The 13,615-nt window shown below is 35.3% G+C and overlaps 1 protein-coding gene and 1 long non-coding RNA gene across 2 annotated transcripts in view; one reads left to right on the top strand and one right to left on the bottom strand.

Moving 5' to 3' along the window:
- The window catches only part of LOC143255125 (fasciclin-1-like), an 82,210-nt gene that overhangs the window by 13,418 nt on the left and 55,177 nt on the right, over positions 1-13,615 (top strand). The gene's annotated exons all lie outside the window — the stretch shown is intronic.
- LOC143255126 (uncharacterized) lies at positions 9,439-12,599 on the bottom strand. The gene is made up of 2 exons (XR_013030444.1): positions 10,174-12,599; positions 9,439-9,957 (listed from the first exon to the last, which is right to left on the bottom strand). It is a non-coding gene; the product is annotated as an uncharacterized LOC143255126 (long non-coding RNA).

Raw genomic sequence — 13,615 nt, 5'->3', positions numbered from 1 at the left:
CAAGTACAGGTAACAATGTTACCTCCAGAACGGTGATATACACAAAAATGCGAAGTGATCTCAATAAGTATATTAAACTAACGTTTAAAATAGGTAACCAAATTAAAATGTTGAAATGCGTATCAAACTTCAGTTAAGTCGATGAATGAAATTGATGGGTTGTGTTCCTTACAGACAAATCACGATTTAAATTGTTTGTCATGATAGTTTGTTCGATAGCATATAAGTAAGAAGACACCAAGGTCAACATTTACGGTGAATCATGCTGGTGTTATCGGTGAAAAGATAAGATTTGGGTTTCATTTCAGCCAATGGTTACTGAAAACCGTCATGTCTTTCTCTCGAGAATAACTCTTGTTGGGTAGGGATTTATATGGTGACACACTCGCAACCTTGGATTAGCCCACACAAAATTCCAGTGCGATATTCATTAGGGTTGTACGAACTTGTGTAACCTGAGAAGGTCAAACGATTACCAAAATACTTGGTTGAATTGTGAAGAGTGATACAGGACGCTTAGAACAATGTTCCACAATCTTGATAAAACTATAACAATATAAAAGCAACGTATACTACTCTGTTTGAAGCAAATAGAAAATACCAGAGAGCATTTTACAATTTATTCGTTATTTCTTTTGTATTTTTTTTGTAATAACGTTTTATACTAATGATAAATTTATCATTTAGTGCTCATTGTTTGTGATTTTTTTGTGTGCATTTCCATAATTATTTCCAATACTGTATGATACTCAGTGTTCGATGTCCCGAAAATGCGTGTGCACCTTACTATCTAAATGCACATGGGCGCGCACCTAATTTCAGCGGATGAAATATACTTTTGTCGACATTTATATAACAACATATTAAGAGTTTTAAAAAGTTTGTAAAAAGGTCTAACATTAGGTTGTAGAATAATGTTAAAGTTTGTGTATTGAGAGTATTAAGTACGGTATCGTTGAGCCCTAACTAAATTAAAATAAAAATGTACAGAAGTCGCGGTGTTAACTTATCTCTTTATCGAATATAAGCTGTGCTTAATAAAGGCTTGACTAATGTTAGGCCAATGATTAGTGAACTTGTATATTTCGGTGTCTGTGATTAAAACGCTTTTGTATTATATCTAAAACTCATGTATATGAAGAAGCAATGTTGCAGTAAATATACTAATTTTATCTTAAATCGTTTTCCAGGCCTCTCTTAGTATATTAATGTATATTAATTATTTATAGGTACAAATTAAGGTTATCAAAATTTTATTTGGAAATGTTACATCAAGGAAATGCATATTCAATGCTCAGAATATCTCGTTTTTAAAACTTACGTAATAAATCGCATTATGTGTTGTGACACATACTTTCTTTCTTCAACATCACAACGTATATTATGTTACGCACCTATATTGGCTGATAAGAGGTGAGACTAAGGTTTTCATTGGTCGAAATTAATACGAGTTGTGTAATCAGAGGAAAGGTGATTGGTTATCTGTCCATATCGAAAAGCCAAATGTATTATGGTATTCAATTTGAGACAAACATACTTTCACTGATTAAAACATACACCATCGAGTTTGTTTTGTTGAGGGATGATATGAACTTATAATTTATCGGTTCAATGAACTTTTTATTTTTTTTACAGAAATATTTTAAATGAACTGGTCTTAAGTTTAATACAGGAAGGAAATGTATTCAGTTCTTATTAGCTTCCAGAAGATATGAAAAGGAATTGCTAATTTCGGAACATTCGTCACAGTAATGCGGTACTGAAATACATTGATTTATCATCAGAGCAGTTTGTGAGAGCAGAATTATAATTACATCATTTATTTCCGGTACACGTTTATGATATTCGTGCTGCAGTAGTTTTTTTACGCCTTCTTGCGTTGTGTCTTGCGCCGAGCTTGGGAATGCGTTATAAACGCGAAAATTCTCTCTGTAACAGCAGTGATTATCAGGGAGAAAATTTATAGAAAATAATTATAATTTTCTGCTCGTAGATATGAAACTGAATAAGTATATGGAAAACTGTGTGTAACATTTTTGTTTTGTAAAGTTTCTTCCTTAACTTCCAAATATCACAATGAGTTAAGAATTATACGTTAACTATGAATAATGTTTGAGTAAATTTTGGATGGACCATGTTAAGTACTACCAAGCAAGCGTGTATTAACCAATATGACCATACATCATTAATAAAATAAACTGCATTATGTGTTCTAACACTTACTTGCTTCAACATCATGTTGTATATTTTGTTATGTACCTATATATTGGCTGACAAGAGGTGAGACTAAGGTTTTCACTGGTCGTATTTAAATTAAAGTTTATTACAAACTGATGTCCGGCATGGCCAGGTGGTTGAGGTACTTGACTCGTAATTTGAGCGTGGCGGGTTCGAATCCCGGTCACAGCAAACATGCTCTTTCTTTCAGCTGTAGGGGCGTTATAATGTTAGGTCAATCCCACTAATTCGCTGGTGAAAGAGTAGCCCAAGAGTTGGCGGTGGGTGGTGATGACTAGCTCCTTTCCCTCTGGTCTTACACTGCTAAATTAGCTTTGCGCGAAATTCAAAAACAAACAAACAATACAAACTGATTTAATACTGGAAGCACAAGCACGAGATTAATTGCATATTCCTCCTTCCAGATATTTGCCGAAGTGATTATCCTCACCTCTGAGTTAATTTGCTTAAGTGAACTCATGCCGTTTAAGTTTATTTTTTTTACTCTTGTACGTGAACAACAAACGTCTACAAGTAATATATTTAAAACTATGCTGGAACGATTTCCTTAACTGTTTTTTGTTGTTGTTGTTTTTGAATTAAGCACATAGCTACACAATACACTATGAACTCTGCCCATCACGGAAACCCGGTTTTAGCATTGTAAGTCCACGGACATACCGCTGAGCCACTGGGGGGGTATTTCCTTAATACTAGTCAAGATTTTGTTAAAATGTCATTGTATCCTGTATATGTTTTGTACATAAACATCATTCTCTTACGCAAACTTTCATATTTTAGTAAAAGCTAAGCTTATGTTTTCGTCTCTCAACAGTAAGGAACAAATTTGAAACTCTTTATTGTGTATTTATTGTTTGTTCTCCAAGTTGACGACATCAAAGATTAAGAGAAATGTGATTATTTAATTCAGTTGAAATCCAAATCGTATTTTCTGTGATTCTGAGCTATAAGCATGACAGTTCACATCGTGTTCAATTTCATACACACAAGTCAGAACCAAGTCATGTAGACCTTAAACTGATTTTAACATGTGTAGCCAATCTACTGTACTCACTACCGAGAATGAATTAATAGACATGTGTAACAGTTTCTGTGGTGAGTCCTTTATTAAACGGTACAGGTAAGCATTGCCATAAGTGTCTGACTTTTTGAAGCTGGCCAGCCGGGTTCTAATCCGTGCAATACCAAAAAATATTCTCCACACTTTAAGCTATAGATGTATAATAAGTATTGACAGTAAACCTCTAGCATGTATGGTAATTGGTAGGATAATAACAAAAAGGTTATTTTTACGTTGGTCAGAATCTTAAGATTACAAGTGACAGCAGATGGACGTAGTATCTCTTTGCCATAAATAAAAGTACATCTATTCTAACCCTAACAGAAAAGCTGAGCATCTGTCTATAAAATATCAGTTTTAAAATAAAAGTAATAATTCCTCCATATTTAGATAATTTTTAATTCAAAATTATTTAGAATGAAAATTTTGTCTTATTATGACATTTATTAAGTGCAATTGGGACAGAGAAATTTAACTAAGTTTCAAGTTTCAATTCTGCGGAACTCCCAATTTCTTGTCTGTTAAAACACACGCATTAATCGTTTTTAAAATATTTTTATCTATCCCAAAATATAGTATCTTTGTTTGAAATTAAGCACAAAGCTACACAATGGCTATCTGTGCTCCGCCTACCAAGGGTAACACAATCAGATTTCTAGCGTTAAGAGTACGTAGACACATTATTATGTCACTGGGGAGCCTCGAAATATAGGCTTATGATTGTTAAGAAATTATCGTCTCTTGAAAAGTTAGTAATTCGTGTATTGTTTCTCAGGCTATTTACTTTTATATCTAATAGTTTTATTACAATAGGCCTTCCTTGCGCAGACACATAGTGGTTTCACTGGGAGGCCCCAAAATATAGGCTTATGATTGTTTAGAAATTACCGTCTCTTGAAAAGTTAGTAACTCGTTATTGTTTCTCAGTCTATTTCCTTTTTTACCTAACAGCTTTATAACTGCAGGCCTTCCTTTCCGCTCTCTTCAACGTCTAGTCTGAACAATTACAATGCAGCTCAACTTTGAAAATAGATATATACGTTTAAATGCCGTAGACAAAGCAGATGTTAAGCTATTTATGTCAAAGTAAAATACTTAAGGTGGTGTGAGCAGTAATTTCTAGTTTCTTGAGATATTTACTAAAAGGTGTTCGTGTGAATAAAGAAAACTAATGAAAATTTTAGAACAGTTAAAACAAACCACAAATAATGAAATGTTTTAAACGTTTCTTTAAACACTTGGCGATTAGGGCGCCCGTTTCATAGTCTGAGGGTTGCGGCTTCCAATCCCCTTCCCACCAAGCATGCTCGCCCTTTCAACCGTGGGGGCGTTATAATGGGCGATCAATCTCACTATTTGTTGGTAAAACAGTAACCCCAAAGTCTTTAACTTAAGTCATTAAATTAGGGACAGGTCTCGTGTAGTTTTGTGCGAAATTCAAACCGTTCTTGAAAATACGTTAATGTTAGATTATATTTATTTTAAAGTTATAGAAATTTTCTTCTATGACAAGGCATCTGATAAATACAATTAGGCCTATTTAACGAGTATAATCGACCATGGAAAATGATTGTGATTATTCAAGTATTTATTTATTGAATACTTGTTTAAATTTTTCTTATTCAAATAACTCTTAAAAATAAATTACCTTACTGTTTATTGAAAAGAATTATGTCTATTAGTTATCAATTGATCTTGCAAAATAATGCTTCTAGCAGAAAAACAAAAAAAAACAATACCTATAATCGAACAGTTGGCCTGGCATGGCCAGGTGGTTAAGGCACATGACTTGTAATCCGAGGGTCGCGGGTTCGAATCCCTGTCATATCAAATATGCTCCCCCTTTCAACCGAGGGGGCATTATAATGTTTCGGTTGATCTCATTATTCGTTGGTAAAAGAGTAGCCCAAGAGTTGGCGGTGGGTGGAAATGACTAGCTGCCTTCCCTTTAGTCTTACACTGCTAAATTTGGGACGGTTAGCGCAGATAGCCCTCGTGTAGCTTTGCGCGAAATGCGGAGCCATGCTATTTAGTAAGTTTGTACTATGTTTCGATCGGGCACGGCCAGGTGGTTAGGGCGCTTCACTCATAATCCAAGGGTCGCGGGTTCGAATCCTTGTCACACCAAACATGCTCTCCTTTTCAGCTGTGGGGGCGTTATAATGTGACCGTCAATCCCGCTATTCGTTGGTAAAGAGTAGCCCAAAGGTTTGCGGTGGGTGGTGATTACTAGCTGCCTTCCCTCTAGTCTTACACTGCTAAATTATGGACGGTAGATTACGAGTCGAGTGCCTTAACCACCAGGCCATACAGGGTCTTTTGGGCGATGTATTTCACAGATTGCTAATTTTTCACTATTCATGTGTATGACACACATGTATACAACTCGCTAAGCACGTTCTTCAAATTACTATCTGGAACCATATATTCTTTTTACCGTGGACTCTTCAAATTCTTTGAGCTTCAGGACCACAGTATCATAAGTTCCTGAAACTTCTGAACTGCGTTATTATAGACTGTTAAAACTTCAGAACTGCGTTATTATAGACTGTTATAACTTTTAAACTGCATTATTGTAAATTGTTAAAACTTTAAAACTGCATTATTGTAAACTGTTGAAACTTCAGAACTGCGTTGTTGTAAACTGTTGAAACTTTTGAACTGCGTTATTATAAACTGTTAAAACGTTTGAACTGCGTTATGATAGCACCACCCCGCCAGTATAGCAGTAAGTTTACGGATCTACAACACTAAAATGAGGGGTTTGGTTCCCCTCGATGGGCTCAACAAATAGTCCGATGTAGTTTTGCTATGAGAAAAACACAAACGCACGCGTTATTATAGACTGTTGAAACTTCAGAACTGCATTATGATAGTGTTGAAACTTCAAAATTGTGTTATTATAAATTTAAATTACTAGATACACACGTTTTCCTTGATATATCTGGATTTCAATAATATAACCGTTTGTGACCCCAAACGGTCTTGCCTTAACATTATTAAATTGAAATAACATGCAACTATGTTTGCGTTATAATTCTGAAAATATGTGCATTACGGTCAGAAACAAGTCAAACTAAAATATTGTCACTCGAGGAAATTTGAAATGCACACATAAAAAACAAACAAACATATAGCGATCTAACCTTTGTTCCTGTTTAGAAATATGGTTTGCTTTTACATACATGTTTTATGTGTTTAATACTAATATTCTACGTTTCATGGTAATAGATTTTACACATTTTGAACAACAGACAGTGGCGTACATTCAATGAAATTTGGAGTTTGGTTCTTCTTCAGTGGACACTTACAACAATATGATACTTTAGATCATTTAAAGTAAAACGTGTGTTGTAGCACAAGGCTACACAATGACTTACTCTCACGTGTCTGCCCCAGATTGATTTCAGAATTTTAGCGTTATACGTCTTCAGATTTATCGCTGAGCTAGCAAGAGACTTTAGATAAAAATAATAAAAAAGATAAATTGAATAAAAAAAGTAACATGACGGTGAAGAAAAAACGAAACACAATAAAGTGTTAGACAGAACAGTAGGTACAATGATTACAATGTTCGTTGTACAAAAATTCATTAGAAAATCAGGATATAAAAATCACTAATAAACTGACAATGTTTTTCTTCTTGTCTTCTTATCTCTTTATATTTCGTTGGAGGTATTTCGAAAAAGAAAAACTAAATTATAGGCTTAGTAAAAAAAACAAATCGGTTAGACTAAAATATGGCTCTGCATGGCCAGATGGGTTAAGGCATTCGACTCGTAATCCGAGGGTCTCGGGTTCGAATCCCCGTCACACCAAACATGCTCGCCCTTTCAGCCGTGAGGGCGTTATAAGTGACGGTCAATCCCACTATTAGTTGGTAAAAGAGTAGCCCAAGAGTTGACGGTGGGCGTTGATGACTAACTGCCTTCCCTCTAGTCTTACACTGCTAAATTAGCGCAGATAGCCCTCGTGTAGCTTTGCGCGAAATTAAAAAAACAAACACTAAAATAAATACAATTTTTTTTCTGGTATGTCCTAGAAAAAGTATATATATTTTGTCTTGTGTTCTCATTACTTCAACTAAAAATACACGTTTTACTGATAAATACATGAAATCTTTCGTTGGTATATATATACATGTTCTGTTTTACTTATATGATTACACTTTCAATACCCATAGGAAATGCTACTAAGGAAAATATGTCTTATTGCAAGATTAAACAGTTTGCGTGTTGTTTATTTATCGGCATTGAAAAAAAAAGAAAGAAATGCATTGTAACTAAAGAGGTCTTAGTAAAAACAAGATCCTCTGAAAAAAACTCAAATACTTAAATGTATGGAAGTCCAACTTTACTCTTCAAATATAAATTTGGACTTATTTTTCTATTTGTCGAAACTTTTCATTCAGGAATTCAATTCATATAATTTGGAGTCTAGAGGCTTCAAATGTTCTAAAATGCACTTTGCAACAATATTTAGATATATAATCCAGAACAAAACGCACCGGAAAAAACACGAAAAACCTTATGATGTTCATTAGTGTGATGGCTGGTTTCGGCATCCCTGATGTGCAGACCACTGATGTGTAGGCAAATGTGTAGTTTTACACTTAAACACAAAACAAATAAACAAAATACTGATGGCGATAAGTCGACATCAGTTCACTCATTCCCATCAATCTGTATTCACCCTTCCAGTTCCACCCCCAGTTGATCAATGGCAAGTCTGCAAGCTTATTTATGGCAGTAAAAACCGAGTTTCAGTACCCATGTACCCATACAAGCAGAGCACAGATAGCCTATAATGTATTTTTGCGTTTAACAACATCCAAACAAATATATGACTGTATTAAAACGTAATCGACTGTCTTGGAAGGAAAGAGAAGTTGTAAAAACTAACGATAGGTAGTGATATTGTTTGTACTTCAAACTAATAGAAAAAGGCCTACCATTGAACTTCTTAATGACGAGAAACCCACTTGAAATAAAAATGTATCTCAGAACGGCTGGTATGGGCATTAACGCTTTTATTGATAAGTAGAGAACAATGTTTCGACTTTCCAAGGTCATCTTCAAGTTAACTGTAGTTTTTTTTCTATGTCAATAAATTACCACTATGAACAAGCATTTAATAAGGATGCAATGATCACCTCGCTCGTTGATTTAAACAACTGAATATTCGATTGCTCTTGCAACGTGCACACAATGCATCACCTCTTAACCTTTGATTGTAGCTTTTCAAGACGTAATATAGGCTTAACTGTATGTATGATCCCGACAGTCTGAGTTTGACGTTATTGGAGACGTTCGGTCAGTGTTTTATAAAATACACATGAGTATTATAAAACAATGATAGCTGTGTTAGATATTAATTAAATTAATATTATATACGTTATAGACAACTGGTCGCATGGAAAAGTGTTTAACGAAATAAAGGGCAAATACTAGTTGAACCCATCGTAAAGCAGTCAGGCCTACTTTTATATTAAGACCCCTAGAAACAGACTGAAAACCAATATTAACAAGAAGTTCAGTTCGTCAATAAATATTCACAACACCATTCTCATGGCATGCGCTCGTTAATGTACCAATATTAGTTTCCGTTTTGTCGAGTTTAAACAAGCCGTATGTTTTACACACTACTAGCGTTAAGCCTAACAAGTTACGAAGCGTTAGTGACTAATTTTCTTCAGAAAGTAATTACAAATCTTAATATAATAAAATACGAATTTCAAATAAGCAAACACGTACGCGTAAGTAAATGTTTTTGTTATAGAATAACAAAACAGTCCTCGATGCTAAATGCACAAAACAGATATTTTAATTTTTATATGTTCTTATAATTTTCTTTTATTTATCAGTTGCTTAAATCCTGTATGTCGCCTGAGTGCTAAAAACACAAACCGAACATTTTCTAAGATCAAGGTCATTACACTATGCAACACAAATTTTGTTTCTGGATATTATGTGTTATTTCTTAATTGCTTATGTTGTAAAAGTTCAAAAACGGGAATTATTTCTTTCAAACTTTGCTTTTGTAACCTGAATAATGAAATTTAGAAATTAACCTATTTTCTATGTAAAAAACGTGCAAATTTGCACATTTTCATTCACAAAAGGTCTGAATAAAACAACATATGAATTAAGATTTACATGTATTTACACTGAAGTTATACAAAAATGAACAAAAATGTTTAGAAGTGAGTAGTTTTCGAGATTTGCGTCTGTAGTGTAAATCACTTTCACGTAACAGCCCCCAAATATAGTCTCAGCATTCAACTTTGTTAGACCAAGATCTCTGATGAAGTCATTGATGTTTCTTTGCTTGGGGTAGTATGGGTGTCTCTCACCAGCTGTGCGTCTGAAATTGTAATCTGGATTTTCAACGTCTACCTCCTCTTCTGATTTGCTGCTTTCTTCTGAGGATGGTTGCTTTCACTCTGGCGGAGTGGGTTCAGGGAGCTCAGGGCAGTGTGGCACTGGAGCGATAGATGATGGAATGAAGGTCCGGATACATCATAGGAGATGCATTCTTGCCAGCCCGACGTTTGGAAGGGTCCACCATGAAGAAGTAGCAATTGCTTGAGTGGTCAGTGGGTTCACGTCATAATTTTGGAATAGTGAACTTCATGACTTTCTTTTCCCCTCTGTACCATCCTGCAATAGAGCAAAATACAATTGTTATTATGAAGAATAAATTTATTTCATCTACAATTAATATGTAAGAGGTTCATGCAAAATATTTTATATGTGATATTTTTATACTATTGGAAATTAAAACAATAAATTAAAAGATATTTAAATTTTAAAAGGTGTAAAATTTGTATAATATAAAGTCTTGCTATTCAAACAAGCAAAATTTGTTCGTCTTACCTTCTAGAATTTTTTTGCAGTGCTCACAGGTAAAATGAGGTGCCCAGGGTTTGTCTTGATTTCCGACAGGCATGCCGAAATATGCCTTGTAGGCTTCACACATTTTAGCAGATGCTGTCACAGAGTACATTTTCGCTCTTGTCTTGATAAATTGACCACATAGGTAGCAGAATGCGTCTGGAGAATGCTTGCAGCTATTTTGATGCCATCTCTGATAAACTCAGATAGGTCTATGTGTTCACTTAGACAGCTAGAACTAAACTGAACGGTAAGTGGTGAGCCACTGTATATATATATTACTATGGAAAATTCTAGAAAATTCTGAAAGGTTCTTGAAAATTCTCCTAAGTTCTACAACATTTTAGAAAGTTCTTGACAATTTTTGTAAGTTTGAGAAAATTTTCTATCAGCTACTCAACACTGAATCTACCTGAAATGTTCAGGAAAATGGGTACATTTGAAAATTTCATTGTCCAGGTCACAAAAGCAAAGTTTTAAGAGAAAAATAGGCATTTTTCATTTACTTTAGGCATAAGCAATTGAGAAATAACACTTTTTGCCCAGGAACAAGAAAAAGTAAAAATTTTGTTACAGTGTTATAATTATAAACCAGCAAGTAGAGGGACACAGGCATAAAAAAAACATACACGATTTAATTCGTTTTAAAAAATAAAATAAAAGACGCTTAACCAACAGCGAATATCCTAAAATCTTTTAGGGTTAGTTATTATTAAAGAAAATCCTGACTTAAGCACTAAGTACGTTGAAATGTAGTATCAGCCAAGAAGCTAACAATCCATCAAATATACATTGAATTAATATTAATAACTCATTCATGCATTGTTCACGCGACGATTTCAATAACAACCTGGGGAAGGAGGCGGAGGAAGAAGATATGCTACTGAATGGGAGGTTATAGAAAGCCCTTCAAGAAAGATTGGGCTTTTTAATTAACAGAATAAAGAGCTTTAATTTAGTCAAACTAGGGATGAAGTGAACCAATTGGCACTAATAAAAGAAGCGCAAAAAATGTTATTCTACTACGACGATTTTAAGGGGTTGAACGTTTGGAATGTACGAAAGCACAGCACACTGTACTTGATTCAGGACTCAGCCTCCAAGCGTCAGCGAGTCCTGTTGGTTGAAAAAGGCTGAGAAAGGTCGACATTGATCGCTACCGCCATAATGTAAGGAACTTGCATCTTTCCAGGAGAACCTACTCGATAAACGGTCGGAGAGAAAATCTACGTGACTTGTTACTAACAGCTTCAACGGTTTACTCCATACGTTGTTGATACCGGGGGGGGGGAGGAGTGATTAAATAACGCAATGAATGAGGGAATCAAAATCAAAATAGATACACACTGAATCTTTTTTTTAATGAATATCTACCCACAGTTACTATACTGAATATATTAGCTTATACAGCTTTATAAAACGTTGCTAGAATATATTAAAAGTCACTTATGATTGAAAAAAAATTAGAAATTCATCGGTGTAACAAATTCTGAGGTAGAGACATTATACAGGGTGTTCGGAAAGTCACTGTGCAGTTTTGTAATCATATTTTATTCAGTCTATTTCAAGCCACCAACTGATAGCGGTGTTTAGAAACAAAATAAGAAGGATCTGAGCCTGTATTGATGCCAATGGGGGGTCACTTTCAACATTGTTTATAAGTGTCATTTATATTTACCTCCTGTATTTTATATTGAAACATATCTGTTAATAATTATATAAGTGCACAGTGACTTTCCGGACACCCTGTACTACGCGAAAGAATAAAAATTACAAATATTTTATGCTGTCTGGAAAAGAACACCTGAAAACAACTCCAAAAATCGCCATGCCATTGTTATGGAGACCTTTCATATATAAATTCTCTTTTGACACATTTAGCATGTGTTACTCACGCGGCATTGACTCAGCCAGCAGATGGCCTGATGTGGCTTTGCTATAAGAAACACACACACACACACTGACGCGAATAAAAAAGTATCTTCATATTAGATACCTACCTCATCAGTTAATGTTTTCGTAACAGTTTAATTTTGGCTAGTTTTCAGAATAACCGAATGACGTGTGTGTGCGTGCTTTCTTGTTGCAAAGCCACATAGGGCTATCTGCTGAGTCCACCGAAGGGAATCGAATCCCTGATTTTAGCGTTGTAAATCCGTAGACTTACCGCTGTATCAGCGGGGCACCCGAGTGACAGAAAGACAACTGACAGTTGATTTCAGCATATCTAGGGTCATAGCAATGAGGTTGTGCACGTTATTAGACAACTGGTCGTTCAAGTACTGTAGTGCTTAGGTTGCAGACGTACTGTTAGATAACTGGTTCTTACAATACTGTAGTGACTAGGTAACAGACGTGCTATTACACAGCTGATCCTTACAGTACTGTAATGACTAGGTTATAGACGTACTTTTAGACAGCTGGTTCTTACAGTACTGTAGTGACTAGGTTGTAGACGTACTGTTGGGCAACTGGCTTGGAACTACTCAGTGGTTCGTTAGAAGTAGCACCCAAGGAATAAGACATTCTTTATCAGTGACTGGTGGGTGAATACTCTTTACTGAGTAGTTTCTTACTAAGTTAGAATTGTCTTTAGTCTTTCCCTTGGCTATAAACATTTGAAGTTTTTGAAAAATATATTAGAAAATGTCAAACTTAAATAGTTATAATGTGAACTGCTTTAAAACAAGTACTTGTTTTGTGACCGTTATAATGTATACAGGTGGTATACATCTCTTACAGATCTATATAATAACCAATGCATTGAAAGTGAGCCATACCCTTACTAAGACAGTGCCGGTTGAGTGCCAACACTTGAAGTCGTATACCAGAATTATTCGTTGATTATTTCAAGCTCTATGTTGTTAATGGAGTGTGTTCAGTGTAAGGCTCTATGTTGTCAGTGAAGTGTTTTCAGTGTAAGGCTCTATGTTGTCAGTGAAGTGTTTTCAGTGTAAGGCTCTATGTTGTCAGTGGAGTGTGTTCAGTGTAAGGCTCTATGTTGTCAGTGGAGTATGTTCAGTGTAAGGCTCTATGTTGTCAGTGGAGTATGTTCAGTGTAAGGCTCTATGTTGTCAGTGAAGTGTGTTCAGTGTAAGGCTCTATGTTGTCAGTGAAGTGTGTTCAGTGTAAGGCTCTATGTTGTCAGTGAAGTGTTTTCAGTGTAAGGCTCTATGTTGTCAGTGAAGTGTTTTCAGTGTAAGGCTCTATGTTGTTAGTGGAGTGTGTTCCAGTGTAAGGCTCTATGTTTGTCAGTGGAGTATGTTCCAGTGTAAGGCTCTATGTTGTCAGTGGAGTATGTTCAGTGTAAGGCTCTATGTTGTCAGTGGAGTGTGTTCAGTGTAAGGCTCTATGTTGTCAGTGGAGTATGTTCAGTGTAAGGCTCTATGTTGTCAGTGGAGTGTGTTCAGTGTAAGGCTCTATG

Source organism: Tachypleus tridentatus, chromosome 7 (assembly GCF_004210375.1).
Source record: "Tachypleus tridentatus isolate NWPU-2018 chromosome 7, ASM421037v1, whole genome shotgun sequence".
In the NCBI taxonomy this organism is placed as follows: Eukaryota; Metazoa; Arthropoda; class Merostomata; order Xiphosura; family Limulidae; genus Tachypleus; species Tachypleus tridentatus.
The sequence above is the reverse complement of the archived record's forward strand: the minus strand, read 5'-3'. Positions and strand labels throughout refer to the sequence as shown.